The sequence below is a fragment of the Ornithorhynchus anatinus genome, chromosome 12 (genome assembly GCF_004115215.2).
Source record: "Ornithorhynchus anatinus isolate Pmale09 chromosome 12, mOrnAna1.pri.v4, whole genome shotgun sequence".
In the NCBI taxonomy this organism is placed as follows: domain Eukaryota; kingdom Metazoa; phylum Chordata; class Mammalia; order Monotremata; family Ornithorhynchidae; genus Ornithorhynchus; species Ornithorhynchus anatinus.
Genome location: NC_041739.1, coordinates 28,795,700 through 28,813,364, shown reverse-complemented (window position 1 = coordinate 28,813,364; position 17,665 = coordinate 28,795,700). Strand labels below are relative to the sequence as shown.

At 42.9% G+C, this 17,665-nt stretch overlaps 1 protein-coding gene across 2 annotated transcripts in view; it reads left to right on the top strand.

Moving 5' to 3' along the window:
• NAA15 (N-alpha-acetyltransferase 15, NatA auxiliary subunit) overlaps positions 1-17,665 on the top strand; it is a 53,584-nt gene that overhangs the window by 6,868 nt on the left and 29,051 nt on the right. The window lies entirely within an intron of this gene.

Genomic DNA, 17,665 nt, shown 5'->3' with positions numbered 1-17,665 from the left:
GGGTTTTGAAGAGGGGAAGAATTAGTTTGGTGGAGGTGAGGAGGGAGGGCATTCCAGGACCGCGGGAGGACATGGCCCAGGGGTCGACGGCGGGATAGGTGAGAATGGGGGACGGTGAGGTGGGCGGTAGAGGAGCGGAGCGTGCGGGGTGGGCAGTAGAAAGAAGGAAGTAGAGGTAGGAGGGGGCAAGGTGATGGAGCACCTTGAAACCTAGAGTGAGAAGTTTTTGTTTCATGAGGAGGTTGATAGGCAACCACTGGAGGTTTTTAAGAAGGGGATTGACATGCCCAGAGCGTTTCTGCAGGATGATGAGCCGGGCAGCGGAGTGAAGAATAGACTGGAGCGGGGAGAGATAGGAGGAAGGGAGATCAGAGAGAAGGCTGACACAATAATCCAGCGGAGATATTATGAGAGCCTGTAACAGTAAGATAGCCTTTTGGGTGGAGAGGAAAGGGCGGATCTTGGCGATATTAAAAAATATGGAACGCTTCGCGAATTTGCGTGTCATCCTTATCTTATGCTAGATCACACCTTCTGCAGTCAGTCGTATTTATTGAGCACTCCCTGTGTGCAGAGCAGTATACTAAGCACAATACAACAGAATTAGCAGATGCGTTCCCTGCCCACAGCAAGCTTACAGTCTAGCGGAGGAAACAGACATTAATATGACCAAAATTAGTCATTTATACCGACTAAGTATTCCCCATTCATTTGGTTCCTAGTCTACCAATCACACGTTTCTCTCACCCTTACAGTTTGCCTGAATAGAGTGACCTACACGATCTTTCGATTTTTATGCTGGGCTCCTGCTTATATTTCCCTGTATCCCGCTTACTGTTTTATCAGCACTACATTGCTGACTCATGTTCAGTTTCGAGTCAGTTCGCTGAAATGCCTAGATTTTTCTATTGAGCCTGCACACAGACTTTATTGCTCTAAAATTGTTCTTTTCCTTCACGAAGAATAACATATATCTGAAAATTCAACCAACTAGTATAGTCCTTTAGTTGTTTTTTTTTTAAATGTTGCTAGAGGTAAATTGATGAAGCAGGCTTTTTTTTAATAAAAAAAACTTCACTGGGTCCTGTGTTTTTGCATGCATTTAAATAAACCCTGTCCTTATTGTTAATGATTTAAAGTAGCTTCTTTTATCTAAATAGAGATGTTTTATCCAAAAAGAGTTTTAGGAAACCCAGGGTATAAACAGCGTAGGCGGTGGCAAAGCCGTGCGAAGGGGAATAGGGGAATTAGGCTGTAGCTCTGGTACTGATTCTTTGGATCATAGCGCAAACGGGGGTGAATAACTTGAAGTAAAAATCTTGGGTTTTATATTAAATGTATTGGGATAACAAATAGCTCTCTGTTTTGGTCTTGTCTGTAAAATAGGTCTAGCTTAAATTGTTATGGGAAATATCTGTCATGTATTATAGAGCCCCTTGAAGATAAAAAGTGTTAAGTGATCCACAAGGATGCTTAGAAGTTACCTTTACATTCATGGAAGTGTAGATTTCTAGGATAAATGATTTATTATCGAAATCTCTAAAGTCATAAAGTATCTGAAGGCCTAAAATTATAGGGTTGAAGTTGAGTGTTTTGGAATCACTTAAAAGCCCATTGGGTCTACTGAGAAATAAACAAAATGGCACTTGAAGAAAGTTAGGGCCCATTGAATTAGAAGAGATCTGTAGTCATAATAATGTGTCCCCCTCCACCCCCTCATATTAGTTTCACCAAAGGCAGTGGTGCTGATAGATTGCAGGGTGATAGCCTGCAATTTTCCCCCCTCTCCTTTCTTTTTATGAACTTTAGGTATGATATCAGATACCGGCCAATTTCAGGCTTCTGTTTTCTGTTAAGGATGAAGCTTTAAAATATTCACCAAAATGAATAGACTCCTTTTCAGTGTTTGTTTTTATCTTACTACTTATTTTTTCTTTCCTCTGGAAATTTTCCTCCCAACAAAATCAAGGTGAAAAGCAGTGAATAACAGAGGGACCCAGGCAGGAAAGAGAGTTGGCAGAGGGACAGCGTAAAGGATTTTGGGGTCCTGTCTGCTCTAGGGCTCCTCATGATGTCTCTGTGGGGCGAATAGGTTGATGATGCAGCATTTAGTCTCAGGCCTTATCTTCCTCCCCCAGTGGTGTAGGACTTGGGACAAGGGTTTTCATTCCTGGAGCTTTAGGGGAACTATTGATTGATTGTGTTGCCTGCCACCTCCATAGGCAACAAAAGCAGAGAGAGAAGCAGCATGGACTCCCCTGAGATCTTGTGGGGCCTCTTTCCATTCATTTTGGGGTGGTAATCCCCATAATCAATCAGTGACAGTTATTGAGCACTTACTGGGTGCAAGGCACTGTACTAAGCGCTTAGGAGAGTACCATACAACACGATTGGTAATCATGTTCCCTGACCACTAGGAACTCTTGGCTCTCCTGCCACCTGCAGTTATGTCAAGGACTGGGCAGCGAGCTGGGGGTAGGGAGTGGGGGTTCTTGGGCCAGGTCACTGAAAATTCCCAGCCTTTAGAGGAAGTAGAATTTGAAGTTTGGGAAGAGTTTTGATTTTCATCACAGCATGTGATGGAAATGAAGGAAAATCACAAAATATACTTTTGACTCAGGAAGTTTCGGTAAAATATCATTTAACCCTGAAAGTGAAGATTCCTGAGTTTCGGTGAAGCAAGGGCATGGTTACAGAGCAATTAATGAGGAAAACAATTTAAATCTAGTGCACAGCATTCCAGTAACAAAACCGATTTAGTATAAGGGTTTTATTTATGGAAAGTTCAACATTTTGATATGAAAGGCATGTACAGATATTCTTCTGGTTGCAAACAACCACAATACATAATTCTCTTCCCCATAGTCTATCCTTGCTCCTTTCTCACTCTCCCTATTTTCAAAGGCCTACAGCATCTCCAGAAAGCCTTCCTTGACTAATCTTTCATCTTCCCTTCCCAATTTTCCTCCCCTCTACATCATCTTTACCATTTCCTAAGCACTTAGGTATCATCCCTTCACCCTTCCAAGAGCACTTAGTTCCATATCCTTATTCTTTGGTTGCCTTGTGTACCTATAATGTATTATAATGTCTGGTTCCCCTGCTAGATTGTTTGCTCATAAAGGGCAGGGATCGTGCATACTCGTCTCCTTGTTCTGTTCTCTCCGAAGAGCTTAGTGTAGTGCTCAGTACACAGTAAGCTCCACTGTGTGATGTCACGCACTAATTAGACTGTTTAGATTGTGAGCCCGTTATTGGACAAGGATTGTCTCTCTCTGTTGCCGAATTGTACATTCCAAACACTTAATACAGTGCTCTGCACATAGCGCTCAATAAATGCTATTGAGTGAATAATTATTGTGGTCTTTATTAAATGCTTACTATGTACCAGGCACTGTAGTAACTAGTTCCTGACATAGCCCGGGATCTGTAAACCTGCCCGACATTCTGTCCAATCATTGCAGGGAATTCAATTCCCGCCCCTCTTTTGCTCCTCCCCATAACCCAACTCCTGCTTCTTTGCTCTCTCCAGAAGCAAGAGGTAATTGTGGTTTGATAGACAAGCCTACTAAATCCAGCTAACATATCGGTCTTTCAGCGTCATCCTGATTCTTTGCTGCTCTGGGGTGAAGCAGAGAAATCCCCCCTCCCTGGTGGTGGCAGAGTGGGGTTTTATGGCTGCCGCGAAGGCTCACTGCTTCACCATCACCTAAGGGTTTTTGGCTTAGGAAACTGGGCATCAATTCTCAAGGAAGCAGCGAACTTTTAAAAATGATTGAGGAACAACCTGAGAGCAGTTTATAAGGGCGCTGACATGCCCCAGAGGGACTTATCCTACTTCATCATGCTTTGTGAGGGGAAAAAAGAAAGCTGTTGTTCACCCTAAATTGGATGGATGTGTCACCAGTTGAAAAATTCCTGCCCCAGTCTGCAGAATAAGCTTCTACTTCTGCAGCCTCTTGCAAAGACTTAATAATAACAATGGGAGTTGCAATAGTAATAAGTGTATTTTTAAGCACATACTATGTGCTAAACTCAGGAAATACAGACATTTAGATTGACAACCAGGTTAGTCTCAGTTCCTATCTAAGAGGCAGGGGGAACAGATATTTCCTCCCCCTCCCCCCCTTTTTCTTTTTTTGCGAGGAAGCTGAGACACAGAGACGCAAAGTAACTTGCCCAAGGTCACAAGCAGATATGTGGTGGAGCCGGAATTAGAACTCCGGTCTCCTGATTCCCAGGCCCATGCTCTTTTCTCAAGACCATGCCGTTTCTGCATGCTAAGATCTCTACTTTTACGCTGGCCTCTCTGCCAGAGGAGGGGAGAAAAAAGCCAGTAGGGAGATGGAGGATGAAGGCTTAGAAGAAAACGAAGAGGCAGAGCAACCAGACTATTAAATTGGCAAAAAGGGAGAGGGTGAAAAGGAGAAGAAGAATGGGGAAGAGACAAGACACATGAGTATACAAGTGTAAGGAGAAAGTAGAAATGATGAAAAGAGAAAGCTTTTCAGAGTAGCAGTGAGAGAGTGGAAGACACCCCAGCAGATGGCTAATGGGATAAAAAGGAAAAGTACACTAGGAGAAAGGCGGAAAGAGGGACAGGCTTAAACTATCAGGAAAAGGGGAGGTATGAGGGACTAGTGGGTTTGTGGAAAAAAGGCAGAGTGATGAAAGGAGACAAGGAGAGTGCAGTAGAGTGCAGGTATAAATGGCCACAGGGACAGTGAAAGGAAGAGGAAGAAAATAATTTACGTGGCAGGGCACTGAAAGTCAAGAGGAGGAAGAGAGAACCGAAAAAGATATGTAAGGTGAAAGGAAGGAAACAGAAAATGAAGTGGACAGTGGCTTAGCCAACTTCAGCAAAGAATAGGCATTCTAATTTCCTCTGCGGTTAGTGTTTGATTTGGTTTTGTTTTGGTTTTTTTTTTGGTGGGGCATGACTTTTGTCCTGTGCTGCTGCTTCTCCGTTTTGACTGCTCTTGACCAGTTGATGACTCATTAAAACCCTCATTACAATGATGGAGGAAATGGAGAGGTAAAATTGGAGAGGCAGAAAGTCATTTTTGCTATCTGTTAGTAGATTGGATGAAAAGTTGGGAAGAGGTTAGACCTCTTGGCTGAGATGAAGATTTTTAAGCTGTTCTGTGTGAATGACTCCTAAATGTACCTCTCCAGCCCTGACTTCTCACCTAATGTTCAATCCTGCATTTTTATTCTTTTATTTATTTTTTTTTTGGCCTTCAGGACATCTCCATTTAGATCTTCTGTCCACCCCACCAACACTATCTAAAATTGAACTTTTCATCTTCCCTCCTAAATCTCTTTGTACTCTTATCTCTGTGGATACCACCACCTTCCCTGCCCCATAAACCCACAACTTGGAGTCATCCTGGACTAATCACCGGCAGCTTTCACCTTCACTTTACTGTTAAATCCCGCAAAATCTGGATCATCTCCTTTCTCTCCATCCAAATAGGTACCCCCCCCCCAGTCAAAAGCCCTTATCGTTTGTAGACTTAAACTAGTTTTAGACTACGTAGAAGTCTCCCTGCCTTCACACTGTTTCCTTATCTGGTCTCTTCTACAGTCTGTTGCTGCACAGATCACCTTCTTGGTGAGTCATGTGGCCTACATCTTTCCATACCTCCAAAATGTCCAGTGGTTATTCCTCTCCCGCCACATCAAGCCAAAACTACTCCTAATTGACTTCAGTGCTTGCCCCAGTTTGTCCTGTTTCTTCATCAGCTACTCCTAAGCTCCCACTTTTCCTCCTCCCAATCTCAAGTTCTCTTGGTACCTTGTTCCCAATCCACCCATCTTGATCTCTTGCATCTGTTGTTTTCCTGGCCTGGAATTGCCTTCCCTCAATTCACCAGACCAGAGCTCTCATCTGCCTTCCTAAAATCCCACGTCTTCTGAGAAGTCTAGCAATAGGCAAGTAATGGTATTTATTGAGTGCTTACTTTGTGCAGGGCACTGTACTAAGCACTTGGTAGAATACACAGCAGACACATCCCCTACCCACAGTGAGCTTACAGTCTAGAGGGGGAGACAGATATTAATATAAAAATAAGTAATTTATAACATCCCAAAAGCTACTCCCATAGCATTTAAGAACTTTAATCCTATCCTCAATACTTACATCTGTATATTCAGTTTTTGTCCATCTTTCATCATTATCTATTTGCACTACTACCTGTTACGAATTTGTTTTCTCTTGTGTTCCCTATATTTGTAAGTAATTTGCTTGTCTTCCCCATTAGATTTGAAGTATTTTGAGGACAGGGAAAATGTGTCTAGATTTGGTTGTACTCTCCCAAATGCTTCGTTCAGTTCTTTCCATTCAATGGGTGCTCAATCAATAAATGTCACTGACTGATTGTTGAGTTTATCCAGATACTCCTGGTTCATGGGGGAGGTAAAAGCTGAAAATGGAAAAAGTATTGTTTTTCTTAGCCTCCCCAATCCTCTTGGTTGCTATTTGGAAATATGATTTGCTAATCTGAATGATTTGAAAAGTCAGTTTAGCATGTGGATAGAGGTTTCAGAAGGCCACTGAAAAGGGTCCTCACCAAATGCTTTATTACAAAGGAGAAATCATAGAGTTGGACAGAATACTTGGCCATAGAAAACTGGCATGCAAGAGGAAGGAATAAACGGCTATCTTTCAGGGTAGGGACATGTAAATAATGAAGCTCCACAACATTGCTTGTTCGGATCAATTTTATGTAACTTGGCTATATAATTGCAACCAAAGTAATTAAATTGTATCCATATTTATTTATATTTGTGTCAATATCCTGTTCTCCCCCCTACTTGACAGTCAAATAGAGAGAACAGGTATTGAATTCCCATTTTACAGTAGAGGAAACTGAGGCCAGATAAGTGACTTGCCCTAAGTCACACAACAGATAAGTTGTTGGAGCAGGGATTAGAACCCAGGTCTTCTGGCCCCCAGACCTGTCCTTTTTCTATTTGGCCATGGCATCATCAGGAAGAATATATAAACCCCCATCAAAATGTGGCACTCAGCTATAATTTGAAACTACATTCCATACCTAAAAAACTGCATGCAATTCTGTATCACTGTAGTTTAAAAAAGGGCCTAATCAAGATTGAAATGGGGGATGGAGCAGCTCCTTTATGAGAGTACAGTTCTCTGCACACAGTAAGTGCTCAATAAATATGATTGAATGAATGAGTAATCTGAAACAGGGTTCTTCAATCACATCTCCTCTCTGCCATTCCAGACTGAAATTTACAAAGTCATGAAGGGTGAGGGCAGGGTCAGTATGTAGTTATTGTTCATCAAGTTCCATAACACCAGGATTAGGGAACCCCACCCCTTTGAAGCTCGAAGATAGTAGGTTGTTTTACAGAAGGAAGCTTGTCCACAGCAGATGGTAAGCATAAAGAATTCATTACCCCGTGAAGTTGTGCAGGCACAAAATTCCAATTAGATCCAAGAAGACTTTAGATAAAATCAGGAACGAGAGGTCCACAATTCGTTATTAGAGGGAAGTTAAGGAATGTGATATGGCTAGTCATCTGGCAAACGCAACCGTGTCATGTACGAGTCAGAATAGTGAACTGGGTGGATCATTAGATGGACCCAACATGGCAGTGCTTGTGCACAGCTAAATTAAAAATCAGTCAGCTGTGTTTGAGTACTTACTATGGGCAGAGTATTATATTAAGTGCTTGGGAGAGTACAGTACAATAGAATCAGCAGACACATTCACTGCCCATAATAAGCTTACAGTCTAGAGGGAGAGACCAACCTTAATTTAAGTGAACAATTTGTAATATATAATTTAAAGATAAGGTCATGCAACCAGTTTTCTTCTAACCCTGAGGGTATATTCTTGCAGGGCCCCATGTTAGAAGCTTGTGTTGTTGCATGTTAGAAGCTTTGTTGTCACATTAATTTCAGGTCTGTTGCCACCCTTGGGCACCCCAAGCACTTCTGCCAGTGCTTCATGATTGGTACAGCATAGGAAGTCTGCTCCCTAATTTTGCCATTGTGTTTTAGCCCAAATATGACCTAAAAATATGCATTTTGATAAATTGAACTTGTTCTCGATCATTTCCAAAATCCTGTAGAAGAATGATCAGAAACCCTCTGCAGATGAACGACTCGAGCGCAAAGTGCAAATCTAGAGCTCGTAATGCTCCTTGTAGTCTGGTGTGTTGTATTTCTATGGTATGCACTGATTTACACCACCCCCACCCCCCGGTACACCACCCCCACCCCCCGGCCCGGTTCATTTTTGTTTCTCACAGCGAGCTCCGAAAAATACAGATTTGCAGACCAATATTGACTTGAGGGAGTTTTCCTGAGCCAGGTTTAATCTTAGGTGCCCCTCCCTCAAGCCACTTGCCTACTATACTTACTGCCCCAGCCAGAAACAGCTGGCAGGGAGCAGGGAGTGAGGACCTGCCATGCAAGCCACCAGCACTAGTCAATTCCTGCACACAGGGCCTTGGTTCCAAAACTTCTGTGATGAGACTGAGCCTTGCCTGTTGTTTTCGACAGGAGATTCTGTCATTGTCGTGATCATCACAGGATGTGGATGGAAGTGAGACTTGGGTCCATAAATTTGAAGGGGAAAGCATTACCTTTGTCCAGTCCATGTGAAGAAGCGCCCCTTTGCCAATCAGACTTTCAGGAGAGGAGACAAGAGTAATATTAGAGTTCTTTCTTCATATAAGGTTATGTTATATAATGCCTGCTAGTAGAAATTTTCCACAGTTCTTGTTCATTGGTGTCTGGGGTGTGAAACCAATTTTAATTCAAGTTTAATTAAAGAAAACACTTTTCTTTTTTATTCTGATTGCTAGGTATAGCCATCCTAGCATTTGATTAATGCAGGCTGTTCCCTTTGCCAATTTAACTGTCGTTAAATAATTGCTTTTGTAGGTTTTTAGGTACTGTAGAATGTTGGGCTGGAGATTATTTTTGGGAAAAAATCCACCATTCTAAAACTGCAGATGTGACCTTTTTAAGTTATCCATCTCCCTTTTAGCCCTTCTTTCTTCCCCCTGTTTATTCTGCTTTCCTTTCCCTCCTGATTTCACCCTCATTCCTTTGCTCTTTTACTTGGCTGCTGTCTCTTACTGTCTGCACTGATCTCCAGATATTACCCTGACTAGTCAATCAATCAACCATTACATCAGTGGTATTGAGTTCCTGCTGTGTGCAGAGCACTTTACGAACTACTTGGGAGATTCCAATATAATGGAGTTAGCAGACATTTCCTGCCCACAGGGAGCTTCCAGCCTAGAGGGAAGCCTATAGGATGCTCAGAGACCTGGACTTCGCTAAAGAGAACTAACATCCTAGTTTGGTGGGAAAAAAACCAAGGCATTTCAGTGTGTGTGTGGGTGTGCATATGAGTTTAAAACCAATAAGCAGCATGGGAAGCGCTGTGGCCTAATGAAAAGAGCACAGAACTGGGATTCAGAGGACCTGGGGCCCAAGACTGGCTCTGCCACCTGTCTGCTGGGTGACTTTGGGCGAGTTACTTAACTTCTCTGCCTCAGTTACCTCATATGTAAAATGGAATTAAGACAGATAGAAGATATTGGCACATAGAAGCGCTTAACAAATACCTTTTTTTAAAAAAAATAAAGGCATCTCAGCTACCTCTCCCTCCAAAGGTTTCTGGGTGGTCGTCAGCTTTTCCCTCTCCCTTACATGCTTCCTTCAGGAGGACTTTCCCCAACTCTTTCCACTTGCTCCATCTTGCAGTGGCTTGATTTCTCTTTGCCTGCCTCTTCCCAGCTCATTCTCCAACCACCACTAGGAACTCTGGGGCTGTTCCCCTGTCCAGTCCATTCTCTGTCATGCAGAACTCCTATCCCACTAGAAGAATGCATCCCTCTCTCTCAAAAATGGAATGGGATTGCCATCTCCCTGAGCTGACCTTTGTTGTTGTTGTTTATGGTATTTGTTAAGCGCTTACTATGTGCCAGGCACTGTGAACAGAGTTCATGTCAGGGCAGTGACCCCAACTGTGACTGTCACTGTGGCAGCTGTAACTTGGGCTTCTTTTGCTGCTAAATTGCCTCTCCCCAAAGAGATGGGAACTAGGGAGCCCAGTGTGAAGCAGAGTGGCAGGAGAATGAGATACTCCAAACCAGTCCCAGATCCCAGTAGTAATAATTGTTACCCTTGTCCTCAATAATAATAATGCTGTTAAGCGCTTCCTATGTGCCGGGCATTGAACTAAGCCCTCGGGTAGATACAAGATAATCGAGTTGGACACAGTCCCTGTCGCACATAGGGCTCATGGTCTTAATCCCTATTTAATAGATGAAGTAACTAAGGAACAGAGAAGTAAAATGACTTACCCAGGGTCACAAAGCCGACAAGTGGCAGAGCTGGAGTTAGAACCCAAGTCCTTCTGACCCCCAGGTACGCATCACCAGAGCCATAAGTTTGTTGCAGCATGAGCTGTGGTGAGCTGCTAGTGACAGTGGTAGCAGGAGAAGCTGCTGGTGTAAGACATGGTTCTTACCTACTCTATCTGCTGTTCAGCTGAAGATACCAGCGAGTGTATGCGTGTGTGGTTGGGGGCTGGAGCGTGTGTATTTGTCTATATGGTATTTAGTGTTTACTGTGTGCAGAACGCTGTACTAAGCACTTGGGAGAGTACCGTGAGACAGAGTTGATAGCCACGTTACTTGCCCACAAGGAGCTTGCAGTCTAGAGGGAGTGGGTATTTCTAGTTGTGCTACCAACATTTTGCCAATTCCAAGCAAAGCCTGACAGTTGGCTTTTTTTTTAAAATGTAATAAATGGACTGGCAGAAATGCCTGTCTGTGCCTGAGTGTTCCTGACCTTGTTCCTTTCTTTGCCTACACCTGTGCTCCTGCCTGTATTAAATAGTAATTGTGGTATTTATGTGCTTATGGTGTGCCAAGCAGTGTTCTAAACGCTACAGTAGCTACAAGTTAGGTTGGATGCAGTACCTGTCTCAGACACTAATGTTCCTCTACATCCTTTTTTCCCTCCCCCTCTCTTTTTTCTTTCCCCTGCTCCTGTCATTTTTCAACCATCCCAGGCAGTTGTAGCTTGGAGATGTTGACCCTGAGGGAGAAAACTTTTTAGTGTTTAGAATTTATCTATACACATTATTATATATCTGTTTTGCACTTACTGTGTGTCAGATGTGTCTGTGTGTTATCAAGTGCCATTGAGTCATTTCCAATTGAGAGTTACTCTATGGATATATTTTCTCCAGAATGTCCTGGCTTCTGCCATACTTGGTAACCTTTCTAACAATACTTCTGTTATCATTGTTATGGTCTCTATCCATCTAGCTGCTGGTCTGCCTCTTCCACCTTTTCCCTGGACTTTTTCTAGCATTAGTGTCTTCTCCAGAGAATTAATTTTCCAGATTACGTGTAGATAGTTTGTGTAGATCTACTATGTGTAGATAGAAGTTAATCAGGTTAGACACAATCCCTGTCCCATGTGATAGAACAGGCATTGAATCCCTATTTTAGCAGCTGAGGAAACTGAGGCACAGAGAATCAAGTCACTTGCCAAAGGTCACACAGCAAGCAATTGACAGGGTCCGAATTAGAACTCAGGTCCTCTGACTCCTGGCTGCGGCCTCTTTCCACTAGGTTATGCTGCTTTGCAGTATGTATGTTTTTTATGCCATCGCCATTCAGAATCTAGAAAATTAAGTGATCTGAGATGAAATGTGATGTCTTCAAGAAGGGACATGTGCTAAACTTCATCCGCTGAATATGAGACTTGTTTTATGTAAGTTTATTCTCAATGAAGTCACATACATACAATTAATGCAGCAGTAACTCTAGAAATTAACAGCAACCTCGAGTTTGGTATAATTTGGGCAATTCAGATGCTCTGAATGTTAAATTACTTTGGAATTTCACCCATTTTGTCTTAAGCATAATTTATTGTAGCAAGTGCAATTGAATTGAACCAAACCAATCTAGACAGGTAATATGGATTTAAAACAGTGTCTAAAAATTGACATTAATGAAGTATTCTGTTCAGTCTGCTTCATGACCGTTGACTCTGAATTTTGATCAGCCTTAGTGAACTTGAAAAAAATTTCGAAAGCTAGTGAAGGAATCCTATAAGGATAGAAAATTGAGTTAAACTACCCTCAGCTGTTCCTTGCAGGGAGCAGGCAGTCCTCCCAGTATGTGCATAGAAGAGAGGCAGTGTGGCTTAATGGCAAAAGCCACGGGCCTGGGAGTCGGAGGACCTTAGTTCTAATCCCGGTAACACCACTTTCCCCTGTGTAATTTTGGGTGAGTCATTTAGCATCTCTGTGCCTCATTTACCTCTTTTGTAAAATGGGGTTAAAATATCTGTCCCTTTTCTTCAAGTGGGACAAGGACTGTGTCTGATCTGCTTATCTTGTATCTATCCCCTTGCTTAGTAAAGTGCTTAGTGCAGTGTAAGTGCCCGACTCTGCCACTTGTCAGCTGTGTGACTGTGGGCAAGTCACTTAACTTCTCAGTGCCTCAGTTACCTAATCTGTAAAATGGGGATTAAAACTGTGAGCCTCTCATGGGACAGTCTGATTACCCTGTATCTACCCCAGCGCTTAGAACAGTGCTTGGCACATAGTAAGCGCTTAACAAATGCCAACATTATTATTAATCAGTGCAGTTGTTTTTGGTGAGCGGGGGGTTGTCTTTCCATTTGGGAGGGCTCTTGAGGGTAGTTTATACACCCATAGCAGTCTGTGAATGGGGAGAGCACAACACTTCTTTTTCCATGACTAAAATAACAGTCACACATGGAGCTCACCAGAGTTGCTCCCATGCAGGGCCACAGGCTGGAAAGTACCAGTGCAGGAGATGATGATGATTTGGGCGGAGCGGGACCCCTGCTGCCCTCCCCTCACTGCCCTGCATGCTTGGCCTGCAGCCCTGTGAAGTCCCCGCTGAGGTAACCGAGAGGTGTGAGGGCCAGAAAAGTGGCCCTGAACTAGGGACTGCTCCAGTAACCCTTCTCTTGTGATGGGCCAGGATGGTATCCCTTGGGTTTCAGGCCCCCGGGGTTTGTTCTAGAGATGTAACTGAACTTGGAAGAAGTGAAGAAAGAGTGCTTTGAATTTCTGCCACCTCTTCTTTTCTATTTATCCAAGTGAGTTCTCAGGGATTTTCTCTATGGGCAAGTTGCCTCTTGGGCTTTTGAAGTGGGAATGAGGTTCTGCAGAAAACTTTGGATGAGAGTGGAGGAAAGGTGAAAACTAAGGTTCCTGGTCCAGGGTAGTGTTTTTTTCTGGGATCACTTACTTTCACCTCACGACCACCCAGTTTCTTCTGTTGCAGCAAGCTGCAGGAAATGCCCAGGTATTCTTCCCTTCATCCGCATATACTGGTAGCTGAACAGTGCTCGCTATCGGGTAGCGATATCGCTAGAACGGGTAGAACCAGTCACAGGTAGGTGCCCTTTCCCCATACATATATGGCATAGGATATATAACCATCTGCCCAGAGTGGGATAGATTAAGGCGGGAGAGAGATGGCTTTTTGTCATCTTAGGGACCTCACTGTATTGTGGAGGACTTGAAAGATTAGTGGTCCCAGCCTTGAGAATATAGCTTGGAGTGTTTAAACGTGCTCAGTGGAGCAAGTTTCTTTTGGCCAGTTATATTTTGGCAATCACCGTCACTTTCCTTAGAAAGTGGGAGTGGAGAAGAGGTGAGGGAAGGTTCTTCCTTAGTATTTTCCACAGATTCACTTTTGAGACATCTACCTCGAGAAAGAATTTGGATTCATTGGAGTTCTGTACTATTTTACTTGGTAACTGTTCTCTGGGAACTTTGAAATCCAGATTACATTTTTTTCCTCCCTCTTTGCCTCCTGATCTCACCCTTCCCCACCTTCCATCTCACCCCTTTGATTTTATAGCAAAATTAATCTGAAAAACATCAGTCACTGATTTCAAACATATACTGAAAAAGAAGTCTTTGTCTTTTAAATGGTTAGTAAGTATTAAGGTTATAGCAAACAGTAAGTTTTTAATGGGAAATTATTACATCAAGACTTCTACACCAGTAATTTAAATACATTTCATTTCATTCACATCTCCCTGTAGAAAAATGTAGGCACAATAAACTTGGAGACTTGCAAAAAAATTGCAACTCATATACTTCATCAGGCTAGTGGATATGTGAAATGTGAAATTGTAAGGCCAGCTATTGCAACAATATTTCACTTTATTTTCAGCGTTTGAAAAAAAATTATTGTAGATTTTAGCTCCCAGAAGTTTTTCTTTTCATTTATACAGAAATAAATTAGGCTAAACATAGATGAAATAGATTAAATTTATTCAGTGGCTATCATCTTTGGGAGGAATATTGGTAATGATCTAGAAAGCCATTCTATTAGCTTAGACAATCAAATTGTTTGGGAATCATTGAAGCTACAGAACTCTGATATATGATTTAAGTTTATAAAGAAACCACGCTGCCTAGATTTATAGTTGTTAAATCTCTTGCTAGTGATTCCAGTTAGATTCTAAGGGTCTCTTAAGAAACAAGACAACGTATGAGAAATGTTTTACTCTTTAAATTCTTGAAATTTTCTTTTTACCCATGCATTAAAATGAACACTGTATGCTCTTTTTTTTACTGGGGTGAGTTTTTAATTTATTGGCTGAGGTTCAGGGAGCATTTTGAGTCCCCAACCCCTACCAGGGGGCAGGGAGTGGGTCTGATTCCTCCCAGTGTATTCTTTCCCATTGCTTAATAAAATGCTCGGCATAGATTAAGGGCTTAATAAATTCATTCATTCAATAGTATTTATTGAGCGCTTCCTGTGTGCAGAGCACTGTACTAAGCACTTGGGAAGTAGAAATGTGATTGCCACTACTGCTGCTACTTTGGGAAAACTAGGTTGAGGTCAGGACTGAGACACAAATCGAGATAACATGCTTTGTCTACCTCCCTGATCCTTGGCTTCCTTTGCTTCCCAAGAGGTTTTTATAGATAGTAATGATAATAATATTCAAGTGCTTACTATGTGCCAAGCACTGGGGTCTTGTCTTATGCTGTCGAGTCATTTCCGACCCAGAGTGACACCATGGACATATCTCTCTCAGAATGCCCCACTCTGCATCTGCAATTTTTCTGGTAGTGAATCCATCCAGTTTTCTTGGTAAAAATACAGAAGTGGTTTACCATTGCCTTCTTGCAGTAAACTCGAGTCTCCCCCTTTGACTCTCTCCCTTGCTGCTGCTGCCCAGCCGGGATGAGTTTTGACTTGTAGCAGATAGCCTTCCACTCGCTAGCCACTGCCCAAGGTAGGAATGGAATGGGTAGGCCTCTGCTTGACTCTCCCTCCTGTAGCCGAGACTATAGAGGACTGGGAACTCTCCAGGTGTGAGCCTCAGAGGGGAAACAGTGGGGTAGATGCAAGCTAATCAGGTAACAGTCTAAGTAGACCTTAGTGAAGGCCAAAAATGGAAGAAAAAAACTTACATTGGTGATAAACTTCCTGTTGAACATATGTTAATTGAAGGTTTCACATACCATTACAGATTTTAAAATCTCATTTACATTATGGCTTTTATCAGACCCTCAAAAGGAAAATTAGTTGACATCTTTCCCTAAGCTGCCCCTGTGGTCACAGAGGCTGGGGGATGGGGAGGGAAGTTTGAGTTAACTGAGCAAGCCTATAGAATGACAGCTCCAAGTGGCTCTGGGAACTAGGGTGGTGGGGTGCCAGTTTGAATGCCAAAGGATGGCTTCCTGGAGGTTGCCTGGGCTGTTCCTAGAGTGCTTGGACATGGTGATGACAAAGTGGGTTTCTTGCCCTGGAAGTGTGAGCCAAGAAACTTAGTAACCACATTTGTGACTTGAAAATAAAGGATGACACCCACATAAACCAAATGAAACTATTGATTCCTTTTTTCAGAAAGCATCTTCCCCTAGGTTGTCCCAGATCATAAACTCTTCCTAGTGAATATGAAGTTGAGACTTGGAAATTGTCATTCTCTTGCTCAAGCCGCTAGACTTTGCAAAGACAGACCTGTAATTCAGCAGTTCCAAAGAAAGAGAAAGCAGTAAGGTCTCAGGAAGAGTTAAGCATTCAGGGCTCTTTTCCAGCTCCATCCCTGAAACTTGCTTTTATCTTTGCCTTTTTTTCCGCTAAGATTTTTTCCCTATTAAATTGCAGAAGAGTTCGTTTCTTTTTTAAAACACGGAATTCTTTTGCCACAATCTTCCCACAGTGAAAAAAAATTTCCCTTAATGATTAACTTTGGCCCGCAAATTCCTGTAAGAATCTAAACCTTGTCATCCGTTGTGGTTGTCTTCAACTATCTTCTAATCCCCAGAATTGTCTCTGGTTTAGGAAATTGCATGGGAAAATCAAGGCCCTGTTGGGCTGGCCTCCATTAAGGAGGGAAATAAAGCTTCTTTTCTGTTTTTTGCCCAGGGCTTTGTGAGTATTTTGAAACCTGGAGAAGTAGGTTGAGTCACCGGGAGCTGTCAACCCTATCAACAGGGAGGTTCTTTTTTCTAAAAATTTTGGTTTCCAGAGCCATTCTACCCAAACCTTTGGGTTTCAGGGTGGATTAAAATGGATTTGGAAACTGTCAGGGCAGTATTCACACCTATAGGTAGTGAATTCTGGGGGTTTACACCTGCGCTGGTGGTTCTTCAAGCCTGGGTCTTTTTTATGGTCTTAAGAGCTTACTATGTGCTAAACACTAAGGTAGAAGGAGAACAGCTATTGAATCTCCATTTTACAGATGAGGAAACAGAGGCACAGAGAGGTTAAGTGACTTCCCCATGACCACACAGCAAGCAATTAGCAGAGCTGGAATTAGACCTCAGGTCCTCTGACTCCCAGGCCTGTGCTCTTTTCATTAGCTCTTGTGACCTCTCATGACAAAGGTCAGTCTGGTAGCCCATTCTGGGATCAGGCCCATGGTCCCCAGGGCCTTAGAGTCATGTTAAAGTAGGGTTTCTTTGCCAATCCAACCACCCTGGCTCTATCAGGTCGTGACCTAGATTTCTCCACCCCTCACCTTCTCTCTCCTTTCCTCTTCTTCCTCCCTCCCCTCTTCCCAGCTCTTTGGTCTCGTCGAGACTCCTCAAATCTGGGGAAGCCAGGTCTGGTCCAGACACCTGGAACTCATTGCCCATAGATATAAATATTAGGAAAATCCTAGGTTCAATCCTAGATTGGTGTCCTTCCGGTATAAACCTACTGGGTTTGGCCAAAACCAGATGCATGACTAGCAGATGGAGAAGCAGCGTGGCTCAGTGGAAAGAGCACGGGCTTTGGAGTCGGCTCATGAGTTCGAATCCCAGCTCCGCCACTTGTCGGCTGTGTGACTGTGGGCAAGTCACTTCACTTCACTTCTCTGTGCCTCAGTTCCCTCATCTGTAAAATGGGGATTAAGACTGTGAGCCCCACGTGGGACAACCTGATTCCCCTATGTCTACCCCAGCGCTTAGAACAGTGCTCGGCACATAGTAAGCGCTTAACAAATACCAACATTATTATTATTATTGTTAGCTTTAGTTGTTTTTGGATCCTGCTGTGACATTGGGAAGTGAAGGGATTCCTGTCAGTGGAAATCCATAAGCAATTTTAAATCTGCAGGGTCGAAGGAAGAACCCACTGGTATGACCACCCCATGCCCCATACTTGAGCT